The sequence below is a fragment of the Astatotilapia calliptera genome, chromosome 9, assembly GCF_964374335.1.
Source record: "Astatotilapia calliptera chromosome 9, fAstCal68.1, whole genome shotgun sequence".
Taxonomy (NCBI): Eukaryota; Metazoa; Chordata; class Actinopteri; order Cichliformes; family Cichlidae; genus Astatotilapia; species Astatotilapia calliptera.
In genome coordinates, this window is record NC_137430.1 from 32,363,957 (window position 1) to 32,382,202 (window position 18,246).

General features: G+C 41.8%; 1 long non-coding RNA gene across 1 annotated transcript; it reads left to right on the forward strand.

Moving 5' to 3' along the window:
* The first annotated feature begins 2,496 nt into the window (after positions 1–2,496).
* On the forward strand, positions 2,497–9,139 carry LOC145431186 (uncharacterized). The gene is made up of 4 exons (XR_013911532.1): positions 2,497–2,814; positions 4,633–4,708; positions 4,818–5,414; positions 7,800–9,139. It is a non-coding gene; the product is annotated as an uncharacterized LOC145431186 (long non-coding RNA).
* Positions 9,140–18,246: the final 9,107 nt, after the last annotated feature.

Sequence of the window (18,246 nt, forward strand, 5' to 3'; positions counted from 1 at the left end):
CCGATCGGTTTTCTATCGCCCATTTGCTGGGAGTAAAGGCGCCTTCCATTTGCGAGGTGCCCCTGCTGCTTGCCAAACATAGGGAGGAGAGGGGCAGGGGGGGGATTCTCTGGCTGGTTGGAGCAGCACCTAATATCCAACTCGCAAAATAAAACAAAATAAAAACAATCCAACAAACACGAAAAGATCAGACATTATAACACAGACTTAGAATTTGCAGCGATGTTTTTTCTAAATTCTATACACGAAAAGTGAGCGCGAGAGCCCTCAGTGTGGCTGCTTGCTGCTTTTCTGAAGTCAAAGTAAAAAGAGGGAGTGTTTGCTCAGGGTACCAAACAGGCTAGGACCGCCCCTGCCCACCTCTACTGATGAGTTTACTGTCAGCATTTTAATTAGAAGTTTAAAGGCTGTAGGTTGCAGCAATTGCTCATACACTGTGTATAAATGTTACAGGGCACAGTGCTGGTTCTAATTTCAAGCTTTACATTGTGGATGAATTTACAAATTCATATTTTATTGCACAAATCATTATTTGAGCGAGAATTCTTTATTTCTATGTGTGTGATTCTTGTGGTCCTCCATAAGAATCCCACCCGGGTGTAACATTGTTACAGAGGGATGAGTGTGAGGCTGTTCCAACTCTCAGCACCGCTCTTCTCTTTTCCTGAGTCCTTAGCAATTCTCCTTCCCACGATGACGTTTTCATCGGCACTATCTGATATCCTCGTGTCGGTGTTCCCAAATCATCATAATAAATGTTGTTCCAGGTTCAACATTGCAAGTGACCAAACACATTGTTGTGACATCATACTTTTGCGACTCCGGGATAAACCGCCTTAAAAAAATCTACTTAACTTGCGAGAAACCGCCTCTGTCCGCCGATCCAGCAATTGAATTCTTTGCATTTCAGGATACTGATCTTTAATAAACGGTAAGCATCATACATATTGTCCTTGCAAAATTTCATAAATGAATGAACCGTTTGGCTTGCAAAAGTATGTAATAATTATTTGTAATAATTTATTCTGTTTTGGGAGTGTTTTTTATGTATCTGTATTATATTATACATACACATTAAAAGTTGTCAAGGGAAAATTGTATTTAGTAGTCAGTATAATCTTTTAGTTTGCATATGGTAGAATACTGCATGTAGTTATTTGTATTAGGAAATATTCAACCATGTATACTTAGAGGCATATAATCAATTGTGTGTGATCTCTAGCAGGCTGCAGGCTTGGTGTGCACCCCAGGAATGCACCCCCACGTCCTGGGAGCATGAGAGCTTGTACCTTGTCTTATTGTTTTATGGTAGGATTAACGTAGTTACGTCTGTTCTAGTCTAAGTGCTTTAACTGCTTGACTTCCTCACTGTGTTATCTAGGGTGAGGCTACCCTCTTCCTGACCAAGGATGTTTTCCCTTTGTGCTTTCATGTATATGACCCTTTGATCAGACACACACACACACACACACACACACACTGAAGTATAAAATAAAGACCGGGGCAGTGCTCGGCGCGAGTCTCTTAGTAGGGAGCTGCCCTTGCTAGCAAGAGTTCTGTGTGTTTCTCTTCTCTGAGTCTTTGCTGAAGAAGTGTTTTAGAATATTTTCCCTAACAAAAGTGAATCTCTGTCCAAAAAATGCAGTCAGTTTACTTTTTACTCACTATGAGTATCATTCATTATTCTTCCCCAGTAATTAAGGTTAGGATATGTATTTTTTTTTTGTTCCAATCCATTCTTCTTTTGCAGCATTTAAATAACCTTTATCAGATTTGATGGTTTTGTTACAGACTTTCCAAAAAAGTGTTTTTCTTTCACAAATGTGGGATTAAATTGTGTTAAAATGTACAAAACAGTGATGTCATGTTTTGAGACGAGGACCCAGGCACAGAGAGACTTTATGAATTTAGGAATCTTATGATTTAATAAAGAAATTTGCTGACTTGCACAGAGAGGATAAAATTATGATGACTCATAACGGAGAAGAAGACAACAGACGACGAGGACAGGGAGGAACAGGGGTTTAAATGCACCAAGGAGACAGTCACAGAGAACTCGGGACAACTGGAGACATTTAAGGATGCAGGGACTGACAGAGACAGGGAAGAAGTCTCATCGTGACGTGTAAAGTTTATTTTGCCTGGCTGGGCAGCTCTCTGGGTGCTCAGCACCCCCAAAGCTCTGATTCTAGAATCGCCCCTGGTTCTAACCTTCATTTCATGGACGCACAGTGTGAGCACTCAGGTCGCATCAGAGCATCGGGCCGTATAGTGTGAGACCCTGCATCGTGACTTACGAACATCTAACCCCTGCGAGTAAATCGTGCAGTTTGAGCAGGAGCTGAATCGCGCGACTGAAAAAATCGCACAGTGTAAGCCGGGCATAAGGAAAAGAGGTTAGCAAAAGGAGATAGGCGGTACTTTTGGAAAAAAAAAAAAACAACTCCGCCTGGTTACGCTACGCAGCTGTGTCGCGTGACCACACAGCAACAAACCACAGATGAGCAGGAAAAAGGGGGCGGAGCAAAGTGTGTGTGCGTGCGCAGGAGAGGAGTCGAGCAGAGAGAGCTGCTTTGTCATGAAACGGGAGTAAAGTAGTGAACTTAGAGGAGAGAAACAAACTAAAGTATCGATCATAAACCACTACCAACGTCCTGATCGATATCTGCATCGATCTGCCCACCCTTGTCTCCTGGATCGTAGCTGAGATCAGCGTGAACCACGTGGGTCTCTGCTCCCTGATCTGTTTCCTGTGTTTGGAAAGAGTTGCAGCTTCATCGCGGAGTTTCTCTCGGTTTGTGGGCTCATCTAAAGGTAAGCACCGAGCTAACTTTACTGTGAGTTCAGTTCATGTTGAGTTTAGCTCCTGAATGAGGTCTTCTGCTGCTCTCCTCGGTGTCTGTTCACAGTTTATTGTGAACACGTTGAGAGAAGAGTGAGAGAGTGTTTGGAGAAAAACACCAACTAATCATTAGCTCAGCATGCTGGGAGAAGTTGGAGCAGAAAAGTCATTTCATTGTCCCTGCAGCTGTTTTTCTGCCTGCACCAAACCTCTACAGCCTCATTTCTATTTGAAGTGATAACAGGAAATGGATGAGAGCGATCTGCTGCAGTATCAGGGTCACAATAAATTTTATAGTCCAGCTGCTGTGGATGAACACATGAGAGGCTGTAAACTCCTACAGTCTCATTTTAATGAGTCTGGCTGCTGTAAAGTGATGCACAGGAAGATGGTAAATGGCCTGTATTTGTATAGCGCTTTACACATTCAGTCACCCACACACTGGTGATGGCAAGCTACAGAGGCGAGGCTGTCGGACACTGTTGCCACCGGGCCCTCTGAACACAATGGGTGAAGTGTCTTGCCCATGGACACAACAACCGAGACTGTCGTAGCTGGGGCTTGAACCAGCAACCTTCCGATTACAAGACAAACTGCCAACTCTTGAGCCACAATCGCCCCGATGTTAACAACAGATGTTAACAACAGATGTTAACAAAAGCTAATGAAACAGAGATGAAAGTTCATGTTTGAAAGCACTGAGAATTAAAATAAATGGTGGTGGTTAATGTGCAGCTCTTGGTGATTTGGGGGAAGAATTATGTTTTTAATCCTGTTGGGTATTGAATGGTGGTGTCACGGTTGTGGCAGCAATCGTGTGGTGTTGTGGAAAGGACCCTAAATGCTGGCATATATTATATGGCTCTGACCTTTTAACTACATTTCCAGTCACTCCATTTATGGCGTGACCTTTTAACAGACCAACATGTAAAAAGCATAAGTGAGCAGTCCTGCTAATCTTATAACAAGAGGAACATGTGGATTCTTATGCACAACAAAAAATTACAGCGAAGAGTCTGCTCCCTGCATGCTGTTCTGTTTTGTAGAGTTTTCTATACATTTTGTTTAATAAAATCTATAAGGTTCAAATGAAGCACCAAACTGCAGTTACTCAGTTGGTGGAGGTTCAGTAGTGCAGTTTCTCACTGTCATTGTTAACTGGAGGCTGACACACTGACTGAAGACATTCAGTTTGAGTGGATTCGAGCTTTCCATCTCAGCTTCTTTTTGTCACGGGTGGAATACATATTGTCAGGGATTAAACAATTATCAAAACACTCGGGTGAAGAAACGACACTCAGACACTTCAACAGTTTAACGTGCACGGGGGAGAGTTCAACAGATACTCACACCCCGCACTGGTCTTACGTCTTTATTTATACTTCATGGTACATGGTGAAACGCACAGATAAAACAGGAACTTAGCTGCACGCCCTTCACTCGTGGGTGGAGAACATGCAGTTCCTGGAACTTAATCTAACAATAACAGCTGGTTTTCACAACTTATTGTGGTTAATGCTTTGTACGCTATCTATGGCAAACCTTCTGTTGCTATGTGCTGACAACTAGAATATGCTTAAAGAAATGAGCTCTTGCAAGGATGGTTATATTTGCACACATCCCTTGTGATCTCCTCAAACAGTGGTGGCCCACTGTTCAGAGAGTTCATGATAGAAAGACGTTTGCATAAGCAGAAATATTAAACACTTATCAGTATATCACTCAGTTACATTTCATGACAATAAAAGCTTAAAATACTCTAACACATATAAATATGTTTTGTGTTCCAGCTGATCATCAGGAGGAGACGAGCCATTTAGACTCAGCTCAGCCACTACAGAGGAAACAATGACTTCAACCCAAAAGGTGAGCAAGAATATCTCTGTTATTGAACCTGTGTGCAGGTTATGGAGTTTCAGTTTGTTCCACGACTGCATTTCACTCACTGCCTCTGTTTGTATCTCTGTCACTGCAGGACCAACGTGGAGCGAGAAGTCAGCGCTCTCAGGAGGCCGACAAACCTCACAGAAGAAAGGGAGAGAAGAAACACACCTGTGACGATTGTGGGAAGGGTTTTATCAAGGCTAAACACCTGAGAGCACACCAACTCATCCACAGTGGAATTAAACCGTACAGCTGTGACTTGTGTGAAAAATCTTTCACCCAACTTGGACACTTAAAAACACACCAACTCATCCACAGTGGAGTTAAAGCATACAGCTGTGATCAGTGTGGTAAATCTTTTGCTCTCAGTTGCACCTTAAAACGTCATCGAGTTACCCACTCTGGAATCAAAGCGTATAGATGTGACATTTGTGGAGACACTTTCAGTCGGCTAGGGACCCGAAATATTCACCAACGGATTCACACTGGACATGATGTTTGCTGCTGTGTTCAGTGTGGGAAACTGTTTACAACAGATGCACAGTTACAACGCCACATGTTTACCCACAATGAGGAGAGACCTTATAAATGTGACCTGTGTGATAAGACTTTCAAATCTCCAAAGTCCCTGAGAAAACACCAAGAGATCCACACCAGAAAGTAACTCTACAAGTGCAGTTACTGTGAGGTATGTATTTATATTATTATCTTCTTATTTTAGACTGAGTGTTTGGAACAACTCTGTTAATTAAATTGTGTTAGCATGTTAGTAATTCCACTGGATGCAAAGGCATCGACTGGATGTCCGTAAAGAACATAATAAGTCATCTTACTAAAAACAATGATTCCTGTTACTTGGTATCCATGTTTGAGGTACAGTTGCATTTTTTTGAAGCATTGTTTAAATTATTTGTAATTTTCCAACCTCAACCTTCATGTAGATTATAGGGATGGGTAGTCTAAGGAGCTTGTAAAGAAAAGCATTCGGCCTTCTTTAAGTTTCTTGAAGACGTTTCACCTCTCATCCGAGAAACTTCTTCAGTCTTTAGAACAATTAGTTCCATTCACAAGGTCCCAATTTAATTCACTTGATTTGGTAGAGAGTCTCAGCGTTTTTAAACCCTTAGGGCTTTAAAATCTGGGAAAACCTTCACAGACAATAGGGCTGGGTATTGTCACTGATTTCTAAAACTCATTCAGTTCTGATTCACAAGGTCCCGATCCAATTAGTTTAGACTGAATTTGATTTTGACTTTATGTGCTGCCAGACATCTGGCTTTAGTTTTGGCTTCACCCTCAGTGGAGTCTCAGTCCCTGGTCACTTGACTCTCACATGGCCCCCTCTTGTTACCCACTTGCAAGTTTCATACATGGCAAAATACATTTAAAAATATATATTGTACATATCAGAACTGCTCTATTTTACTTGTATTCACTAACTGAACAACAGGAGGGTCATCTAACTAAAAGCAATCAGTGCATCCTACCACACATTCAGAATCAACTTACTTTAATAGTCTGTTAGTTTTATTTACATGTCCTCAAAGTATCAACCAATCAATCAATCTTTATTTATAAAGCACTTTTCATACAGAAATGTAGCACAAAGTGCTTTACATGGTTAAAAGCAGCCCACCCCACCCTCCAACTCACTCCCCACACTCTCTTTTTTTTGCCTGTCCCGTTTGGCTCTTTTGCCATCAGAATTATTGTCTAAAGGCGAAGAAAGATGCCCAACGGATTTACTTTACCAAATTGACCATCCCAGCTTTGCCGTAATGGTCTGTTTGATTCACCTTTTATTGTTTATTTTATTTTTTATTTTCACTTGCTAAATACAGGACAGACTTGACTGAGGAAGAGAAAGGGGAGAAAGAAAGAGGGAAAAACAGCAGAGAAGAGGGACAAGGATAAAGGGCAAAAAAACAAAAACCAACAAAATAAGCAGACAAAAAATACATATATCAATCACCTGGATCACCTGTTGAGAAAGAAAACAAGTAGAAGATAGAATAAACAACAGGACGATGATCTATGGGAATATAACAATAAAAACAAAATATTAAACATTATTGTGCAGCACATAAGATCAACAGAACACAGTGTGTTTTGAGGTAGGAGCCAAAAAGGGTGTAGTTTGTGTGTGTGATCACCCGTGTGTACACCTGCGAGCATGGACGCGCTTGTATTTAAAAGGTTCCTTCATGTAATGATCTGCTAGAGGGTGTGGGGGGGCCACAGCCCCGTCCACCAGGGCATGAAGCAGGTATGGAGGAGATCAAAACTCCCGACATCCAGAGGTTGGCATGTTGACATTTTTGAAGAGGCCGGAGGTTATTAATGTTTTTGGAGTTACTGGATTTATGATAATTGTGTTGCTCTCTGTTTGTGATTATGACGGGTATTATGTTGACTGTGGGAGAGAGAGGTCCGAGTCCAGAGTTTTTGTGTATTACTGTTAAAAGTTGAGCAGATATAGGAGCTGGGACCAGGGGGACATCAGTCAGTGGCGGATAGATCAGCAGGTAATGTCGGTTTGAGTAATGACAGGGCGGTGTGCGGGAGTGCTGTACACCAAATGGTAAATTGGCGGACAGCAGACGGCGTCCCCAGGCGTTGAGGTGGAGCCCGTCTGCCCCAAAAAGATGCCTCCTCTCCCAGAAGGCATCAAAATTGTTAATAAAACCCACACCATGGGAGACACAGTGGGAGGGAAGCCAGGTGTTAAGGCTGAGCAGACGGCTGAAATGGCCTATCCCTCTGCCTTCTGATATCCTTTGTTCCAGCTCGATCACTTTTTGGCTCAGGTTGATGCAGCTTTCACAACTGGATGTTGAGGTAAGTGGTGCCATGACTCACGCAGTATTTGACAGTATTTGTTTGCTGCACCTCGTTCACAAAGGCGCTGAGCTGCTTCAGTGGCTTCTCTATCAATGCAACCAAGCTGTGTGTATAGTTTCACTGTGACAGTAAAATGTAACTGGATGTTGGCAAAGATGCTCTTTATTTCAAGCTTCATTCTGGATTAAAATGTTGAAGGACTGACTTACACTGTCTTTGTGTCTTTGTTTAGAAGCAGAGCGACACAGATGGATCCAGTTCTCAACCCTGTCGTCACTGTGGTGGTGGGAAAGAGTTTCGCTGTGACCTTTGTGGAAAAACTTACAGTAATCAAAAGAGCCTGAAAATACATCAACGTAGACACACTGGAGACAAAATGAACTACTGCAAAGAATGTGGGAGCGGCTTCCCCACTATAAGTGAATTAAAAAACCATGAACTTTGTCACAGTGGGGTTAAAAAGCACATCTGTGACCAGTGTGGGTCATCCTACACCTCTGCAGGTGAGCTTAATAGACACAAACGAGTCCACCCAAGAGAGAAACCATACAAGTGCAGACACTGTGACAGAAGTTTCTCGTACTCAGGGAGTCGTAACAATCATGAACGTACACACATTGAAGGGAACTTCAGCTGTGACCAGTGTGACAAAAGTTTCGGTAAGCTCAGTTCATACTCCAAACACAAACAATCCCACGCTGCAAATAAATTGTTTCACTATTACCAATGTGCAAAAACATTCACTTCATTATCTGCTCTGAGCAAACATCAGCGTGATCATGAAATCACTCCCATCACTGGATCACAATGAATCTGAAGAGACAGAAAGATCCTCTTCTGGTTTCAGGGTCAGAGGTCTGAAAAAACAGATAAACAGATTTATTAACTATCTACAGCAGCAGTCCCCAGCCTTTTTTGCGCCACGGACTGGTTTAATGTCAGACAATATTTTCATGGACTGACTTTTAAGGCGGATAAATACAACAAAATAAAATGATACGACCAAGACAAACACTGGAATTTTGTAAATAAAATAATAAACGTGAATTCACCGTGTAATCGTGTAACTTTATTAGCAGCGTCCTCCGGAAATGCGCCCACAAGATTGAGAGCAACATCCTCCTCTCTGCCCCTTAATGCTCTCTGGTCACTATGGTAACATGTAGATGTTTCTTTCAAAATAAGACACACAACTACAACATGGGGAAAAGACCCAGGCAAAGAGAGTTAATGAAAACCATAAATTTCACGCCCAAGCCTCAACTCTCGCGGCCCGGTACCAAACAACTCATGGACTGGTACCGGTCCATGGCCTGGGGCTTGGGGACCGCTGAACATGGTTTAACATTCCACATTGTATACAAGACTTACAGGCAAATACAGAAACTAATTTCAGTGTGTTTTTCTTTTTAAGTTTAAAACATATCTTAAGTGGTAAGACAATGAATTTTACTCTGACTGTCCATGTTATACAGCAGTATCCATTTTATCATGCATGTATGCTACTTTTTTCTGCTGACTGTAAATGTTTTTCTTTTGTATTCATGAAATAAACTAGACTTTCACAGTTTACGTTTTTTACTGTTTCTGCTTTTGTTCACTCCAAGTTGGACAAAAACCCACAGACAGGCAGAGTAAACTAACAATGTGAAGCAATCACAGACTGTGTATTAAATGGAAAATGGCCTGTATTTGTATAGCGCTTTACTTAGTCCCTAAGGACCCCAAAGTGCTTTACACTACATACAGTCCACCCATTCACAAACACATTCACACACTGGTGATGGGAAACAACATTGTAGCCACAGTTGCCCTGGGGCGCACTGACACTGATTAGCAGAGATGGGCAGTAATGCGTAACGCGTTACTGTAATCTGATTACTTTTTTCAAGTAACGAGTAAAGTAAGGGATTACTATTGCAAAAACGGTAATTAGATTACCGTTACTTTCCCGTAGCAACGCTGCGTTTCTGCGTTACTAAAACCGTGATTTCTTTGCCAGAATGTCTCATGACAGTGACGTAAGCGAGTGCGCCGTTGGTGACAACAGCTGAGTGCAGATCAACAATGGATCATATATCGAGTGCAGGAGAGAGTATGAGCGTGCAGCGTTTAAAGCGTGGAAGTACTGACCTTACTTTGAGTTTGATTCCATAAAAAGTGACAAAAACATTAGTGTCCGCTGTGCGTGGGAAGAAAACTTCTTTTTACAGCGAAAAAACCCCTAAACTTCCAAGCAAGCACCGAGTAGCTACGACGTAATGGGAAACTCACAGAGAAACTCGCGGATTCTTCCACTGACCGCGGCACACCTGCACCAGGGTAAACCTCCGCCTACCCTGCTCCTGCTTTACAGGTGAAAATAGAGCAACAGGACCGCTGAGTCTTTGACTTTATTTATTTTCTGCTGTGTTTTACTTGCATCTATTTGAAAGACTGAGTGTAAACACACAAAATATTTTATTTTATGTGCTGGAATGTGCAGAAAATAGGTTTAAATGTTAAACTAATTTATTCAAGTCAGAGAATGGTGCATATAATTACATTTTTGCTTGATGCATAAAGTTAAAAGATTAAAACTAATAAAACAAGTTTTAAAATGAGACTTTTCCATTTGATCACATTTTGTATGATGGATTATGTAGAAAAAGTAGAATTGGGCTGAAAGAGATATCGCTTTATCACCTCTTCAGGGTGTAAATCATGTTTTTAAAAAGTAACTAAGTAATTAATTACTTTTGAAAATAAGTAATCAGTAAAGTAACGGGATTACTTTTTGGGGAAGTAATCAGTAATTAGTTACTGATTACTTTTTTCAAGTAACTTGACCAACACTGCTGATTAGTACCTTGTTTTTCATAAACACAAACAGGTGACTGAGAGAAATGTCTTTGTTATCCACTTTGATCATTCTGAACATTGAAGGAGGTTTGTTCAAGAGTCACACTTTGTGTATTTCCTTAAGTTAGAACATAATAATGTTGGATATAACTATTTCAATTGATCTTCCCTTCGTGGTTTTGATGTGAAATGTTGTTAAACCATGTGTCAACTTGTGTTAGCATGACAGCAGATCATTCTGATGTACTTGTAAGAAGACTTAATGAAAAGGAAACTGACCCTGAACTAATTAAAAGCAGGTCACAGCTGAGTCAAAGGGTAATAAAAATAAGGCCATGCTGTGTCCAGCGTCTAAAAAAATTCAGGAGACTAATTTGCCATGAAGTATTTCTGGAAAAACTGTACTAATATATTTTAATTACTCAAGAAATAATATTTGATTAAAAGCTAATGGCCATGAATGTGTTTCAGGGAAAACTGAGGATTACTGCATTCTTTGCTCTATGTTAGATGCTGACGCTGACCGCAGCATGATTTAAAAAAACACACAAAGTGTTTACCAAACAGAATATGAGGTTTTGATTTTTCCTTTGCAGGTGCAGTGTGAATCTCGCCAATGATGGAAATATTTTGAGTGTGCAAAATATAAAGTCAGCAACCAAGAATATACATACAGAAAATGTAAGGAAAACATATAACTGTCATGATCGGGGGAAACGTGCAAACTAAACACAGTAATTCGGCGTGCCCGTGTGGTGTGCTGGCTAGACCCAAACGCAGGGAAGGCTAGTGATGGGTTGGGACAGGCACGCAGTTACTCTAGTAACGATCGGTGCACAAAGCACGGCTTTGGAACCGATGTTACAGATGAAGAGCGAACGGAGTGTCAACAGTTTCAGCGGAAGAAGCAGAGAGACAAATGCTTTTTCTGAAGGAGGAAGGGCTGTGTTTTGGTTGCTTAGGTGCTGGGCACATAAGTAAGGACTGTGCTAAGCGTTTGACATGTAGGACATGTGGTAAAGGTCATACCACTGTCCTCCATATTGATAACAATGGTTTAAGTCCAGAGTCCTTTGGAGAGCCCTCCTTTTCAAAGAATGTACTCCTATGAAACTATGGAACTCCTATGAAAATTTGTGGTCATACAGGGGCCGGAAGAGACAGCGGTTTTCTTTCCATTCTGCCAGTTCAAATAAAGTCTGTTAAAGGTAGTCATGTCATTAGGCATGGGTATTGTTTAGGTTTTATCCGGTGCCAAACCGGTACTTTTGAAACTGTGCCGGTGCCTAAACAGTGCTCAAACCGGTGTTTAAAGAATGGAGAACACAAACTTTGTCCAAAAACCTCTCATGTTTAGCTGTTTTTTTGGTAAAAAGATAACAATGTTAGCCTTTTCTGCAGCTATGGGGCATATATGGTATCACTCTTGGCTGGAAGCAGTGCTTAAACAATGGAAAAAACACAAACCTTGTCCAAAAATAATAACGGATTGCATTTATATAGTGCTTTTCGGGACCCCTCAAAGCACTTTACAATTCCACTATTCATTCGCTCTCACATTCATACACTGGTGAAGGCAAACTACAGTTGTAGCCACAGCTGCCCTGGGGCAGACTGACTGAAGCGAGGCTGCCATATTGCGCCATCGGCCCCTCTGGCCATCACCAGTAGGCGGTAGGTAGAGTGTCTTGCCCAAGGACACAACGACTGAGACTGTCTGAGCTGGGGCTCGAACCGGCAAACTTCCGATTACAAGACGAACACCTAACTCATGAGCCATGATCGCATCTCATGTTTAACTGTTTTGCTCTTTTTCTTTGGCCTTTCTTTTGGCCAGGGTGAAGGGAGTATCTGCCATCAAACAAGAAGACAGCCGCATGTAACTACGACGGTGTTTGCTACTTTACCTTACATGCATTAATGTAATAACGTGGTTAGCCTACTCAACGTAATTTACACATGACCAACATGACCCCCGCTGTCTTTCGCTACTCAGGTTAAATATGATATACAAGTCACTCGGATAACTTAAAAAAGTAATTGTTGGACTTTTTTATGTGTTTTATTTGTACCGGAATAAATCGGTTTGGCTGAGATCAAAGATATTAGATTAGATTAGATTAAATAAAACTTTAGTAATCCATCAGGTGGGTTCCTCTGGGATTTTGACACAGCTGAATGAACGTCAAACAGAAAACTGATTAAACAAGTGTGAGACTGTCAAGAATTTACGCCAGTGTCCTCGTATATTTTAGATAGCAAGGAACAACGGCACACTGTGGTGTCACAGCTGGTGACGCAAATCTGAAGGCTAGATGTAACAGAGTTAGAAAATAGCTTAATGAATTTCCTCAAAATTGATGTGCTTTGTGAATAGTTGGAGCCACCTGGTGGACAGACACAGCAACTGCAACTGTTAAGGTTCCAAATTGCTGCACAGCGCATGCGTCAGCAAAGGAGAAAAACTCCCAAGCTGGTGGTAGGTGCTAGTGAGCGATACTGTTGTCAATTTTGTAATTGTATTAATGAAAACATTCTTATAGTGGTAATTGTCAACATGTATTTTGATTGTAAGCAGTACTAGCATGTATCCTGAAAGTTACAGGCATTTTGATGCATGGGTAGTAACTTTATTCACGAGTAGCATTTTAAATTAGCATGCTAAGCTAATACTCGTTAGCTAGTCAGGTGCTTTTTGATTTGCACTCTCATTTTTTTCTCTGATTTTTTTCTCCTCCCCTTTGTGAGTGTGGACGCTTCATCTCTTTGCTCTTGAATGCTTTGCTTCTTATATTGATTTTTATTGATTTTTATGCTGATTTTTTCCCTTTTTTCCGTGTGAGCTTACCTGCGATAACTTCTGGACACTTGTAGATCATTAGGACTAGAGTGTTCTTAACAGAAACAGCAACATTTTATGGTTACCTTGTCCTCAGCGCTCCGTGTGTCTGTGGCCTAGACACAGCTGAAGCCTGATTACAGCGTCTGGGCACCGAGCAGCCTCAATAGCCTGGAAAGGTGCTAACCGCTAGGCTAACTAGCAACAAGATGCCTTCCCTCTCCACAGATGACTACCACAGCCTCCTGCAGAAGATTGCAGTACTGGAGACAAAAATTCATCGCTTAGAAGTAAACGTGGAGGTAAATGGACTGTGTGGAAATGAAACAACCTTGCCTTTGATTCAAAACAATGGCGATGAGCAAGCTAGTACACAGCTAAGGAGCACAGATAACATGACCAAGAAAGTAGACTCTGTGCATTATTATAAATCCTCAAGTGATAATCCCCCCTTAGACTGTCTTGGTGCAAAACCAAGACATAAATCATGTCTCCTGGAAGGGGGAGGACGTATCACAGGCAGGGCACAGCGAGCTGAAATCTCCGAAACCGACTGGCCTTCACTTCCTACGAGACAGAGAAGCTCTTCTACCCCTGTATACGGGAGGAAACAGGACTGGACAACCGTGAATAGGAAGGTTAACAACAAACCTCCAAAACAACTGAATGTGAAACTGCAGAACAGATTTGCTCCACTATCAAAGGACCCTGGATCTATATCGGACAACCATCCATCTAAAAGCAGCGAAATAAGGTCTGAAAATCTGTTGAAAAGTGAAAGGCCACAGGGAAAGCTAAAGGCTAGGCCTGAAACTCTGATTGTGGGTGACTCTGCCGTAAAGGATGTACAAAGGATGTGCGGTAAGAACACTAAAGTCCTCTGCTTTCCTAACGATATGGTCAACAACCTGAAGGAGAGAATTCTTCAAATTGCAGATGAATATCCAACTGTGACAAACATTGTTCTGCATACAGGGTCAAACGATGTGTCCAAACAACAGTCGGAGGTTCTGAAACGGGACTTTACTGGATTATTAAATACTGTAAACTCTCTGAATGCAGCTGTATTCATCAGTGGATCTGTACCGCCGGTCAGAGGAGGAGACGAGAGATTCAGCAGGTTGTTTACACTGAATAAATGGCTTATATCAGCATGTGCTGACCACTCAGTGCACTTTATCGACAACTTTAATATTTTTTGGGAACGCAGGCATCTGTTTTAACAAGTCAGGGGTGAAACTGTTCACCTCCAACTTGTTTTATTCCATACGTCATCCATCCGTGCTTGGTGCCAAGGCTGAGATAAACGAGGAGTTATCTCATAAAGAGGAACAAACAGTACTCCAAGAACAGACAAAGCCCAGCAGAAACCTTGAGGAGGAGCTCCATTTGCCCCACCCGGGAAGAGCCTCAGAAAGGAGAGACATCCATGGCATCTGAGGAAGAGCCTCAGAAAGGAGAGACATCCATGGCATCTGAGGAAGAGCCTCAGAAAGGAGAGACATCTAAGGCAAGAAGAGGGGTCCCTATTTGCCTCCAACTCTCTCAACAACACCAACGACCAGGACAAGGGACCACGACCTTCCCCAGTCCCCCAAACCCCTGACAGGCCATCACCCTCCTCCCCCTCCCTTTCTCCCTCCTCCCCACACCTGAAATTCACTGAGGAGATGATGGAGCGGGTCAATGCTGGGCTCAGATCTACCCCCCGTCCCAATCCCTTTTTGTCCCCCATAAACCCCCCACCAGAGCGGCCAAAGGTTCGCCATCGAGCCCCGCCCTCAACAGAGCAATCGAAGTCACATTGCCCAGCCTCGCCCCCCTTAGTTCCTCTTCATGCCCTGTCTCCGCAGTCTGATGCGTGATGTGTGAAGGGTCCGGGCTGTGAGGATTATGGCAGTGATGACTTTTCCCAGGAGAAGCTGGGACCCTGTTTACTAGAAGGTTTTAAAATTTCTGTACTTTTAGGTGACAGGAGACATGTGGCCTGGTCAAAACACAGAGAGCTGCACTCTAAAAGATCTTTAAACATAGTAAACATACCTTGTGTGCCACAGACTGCTCCCAAACACGAGGGGACAAGTAATACCTCTAAAACACTTAAGTTGGCTTTATTAAACATTAGATCTCTAGCTGGGAAAACATTTTTAATTAATGATTTAATCACTGAGCACAGCCTTGATTTTATGTTTTTAACTGAAACTTGGTTGGACCAAAGTAACAGTGGAGCTGTTTTCATCGAGACGACCCCTCCTACAGTTTTATCAGTGAGGCCAGGGTGAGCAGGAGAGGAGGAGGGGTTGCTGTCTTATTTAATGAATCATTTCAATGTAAGCAGCTATCTCCTGGAATTTTTCAGTCTTTTGAATATGTGGCTTTACAGCTGAAGGCCCCATCCAAAGTTGTGTTTCTTAATGTTTACAGGCCTCCCAAATACTGCACAGACTTTTTTAATGACCTTAGTGAACTGCTGTCTGTGATCTGTGTTGATTTTGACTGTGTAATTATTGTTGGGGATTTTAACATTTATGTGGACAACCCTCAGGACAAAGGGACTAAAGACCTGAGTAACACTCTGGGCAACTTTGGGCTGACTCAGCATGTAACAGAGGCCACACATAATAGAGGACACACTCTTGACCTACTGATCTCCAAAGGCCTGAGCATTTCAAAGGTTACTGTGTCTGATGTGGGCCTGTCTGATCATTACTGTGTTTTCTTTGAAAGTAAAATCTCAGCCCACACAAATATATCAACAACAGTGATCACAAAACGGTGTATAACTGAACACAGTAGTGCAATTTTTAACCAGGTCTTCCCATTAACACCTGACCTGCCCAGAGGGTCAGTCAATGAGCTCGTCAATAGCTTCAATGCTAACATGTTAAATGTAATGGACACTATTGCTCCCATTAAGGTGAAGGTTATCTCTGGAAGGAAAAAGTATCCATGGAGAAACTCCACACTGGTGAAAAATGAAAAAAGAGAGTGTAGGAAAGCTGAGCGCAGATGGAGAAAAACAAACCTCCAGGTTCATTATGACATCTATAAAGAGAAACTTCACAATTATAATTTACAACTGAGGAATGCAAGGAGGTCCTACTTCTCTGACATCATCACTAAAAACAGCCATAATGCTCGGGTCTTATTTTCTACAGTTGACAGGCTAACAAACCCTCCTGTGTCAGTGGCAGCTGAACTTCATTCGACCATGGCCTGCAATGACTTTGCCAAATTCTTCACTGAAAAAATCCAAAAAATTAGACAAGCAATTGTTACATCAACAGCAGATCCAGGATATGTACTGTGTCCACCAAAAAACTGTTTAAACACCATGAAACAGTTTCAACCTATTAACAGCAAAGACCTGGAGGACATCTTAGGTCAACTGAACTCCTCCTCCTGCTGTTTAGATGTCCTGCCAACAAGTTTTTTCAAAAAGGTCTCAAAGACTTTAGAGTCAGACCTGTTACAGATCGTCAACTTTTCTTTATTATCAGGTGTGTTTCCAGAATCACTAAAAACTGCTGTAATCAAACCTATACAGAAAAAGGACAATCTTGACAAGACACAAATGAACAACTACAGGCCGATCTCAAATCTCCCGTTTTTAAGTAAGATCATTGAAAAAGCAGTTTCTCAACAGCTCAGTTACTTCTTAAAACAGAATAATTGCTACGATGCCTTCCAGTCAGGTTTTAGACAGAACCACAGCACTGAAACCGCTCTGACCAAAGTGTTTAATGACATATGTCTGAATACAGACAGTGGAAAAATGCCAGTCTTAGTTTTACTGGATCTCAGTGCAGCATTTGATACAGTTGACCACAACATATTACTCAAACGACTGGAGAACTGGACAGGTCTTTCAGGAACTGTACTAAACTGGTTCAAAACATACGTAGAAAACAGGAAATACTTTGTATCAATAGGTAACTTCACATCTGAGCAGACAAGTATCACATGTGGAGTTCCCCAAGGTTCCATCTTGGGACCCCTTCTGTTTAACATCTACATGCTCCCACTGGCACAGATTATAAAGAACAACAAAATAAACTACCACAGCTATGCAGATGACACACAAATATATATCACAATGTCACCAGGAGACCGAGGCCCTGTACAGGCTCTTGGTAAATGCATTGAGGAAATCAATGACTGGTTGTGCCACAATTTTCTCCAGCTAAACAAAAACAAAACTGAGGTAATAGTTTTTGGCGCCAAAGAAAAACGATTACAGGTCACCAGAGAACTTCAATCTATACATCTAAAAACCACAAACCAGGTGAGAAATTTGGGTGTAGTGATGGATGCAGACCTAAACTTAGAAAAACACATTAAGACAATTGTTACGTTTCGGTGTGTCAGTGTTTTGTTTTTGCATGACTTATGTATTTCCTGTTTTACTTTGAAAGTCTGTGTTATCTTAGTCTTTTCAGTTTACGTTTCCCTGTCTCGTCAGTTCTGAGTTGCCCCAGCTGTGTTTCCCTCCTGTGGTCCATTTCCTGATTGCTCCCTCTATGTATTTAAACCCTGTGTTTCAGTGTGTCATGGTCGCGATCTCCCCCGTGTTGTAAATAGTTTGGTGTTTTGTTGTAAATAAATAGTCTGTTGTAAATAGTTGTGAATGGGTTTGTTAATACTTTCGTCATGGGATATTTTCGTTTTGGGATTTTGGTGGAGAGCCTTCGTGGTTTTATTTTCCTTATCTTTGTTTTTCTACGTTGCACCTCGGTTGCCTAGGCCAGGGTGTAACAACAATAACAAAGTCAGCTTACTATCACCTCAAGAATATATCAAGGATAAAAGATCTGATGTCTCAACAGGACCTGGAAAAACTAGTCCATGCATTCATCTTTAGTAGGCTTGATTACTGTAACAGCATCTTTACAGGTCTACCTAAAAAATCAGTCAGACAACTACAGCTCATTCAGAACTCTGCTGCTCGAGTCCTCACTAAGACCAAAAAAGTGGACCACATCAGTCCAGCTCTGAGGTC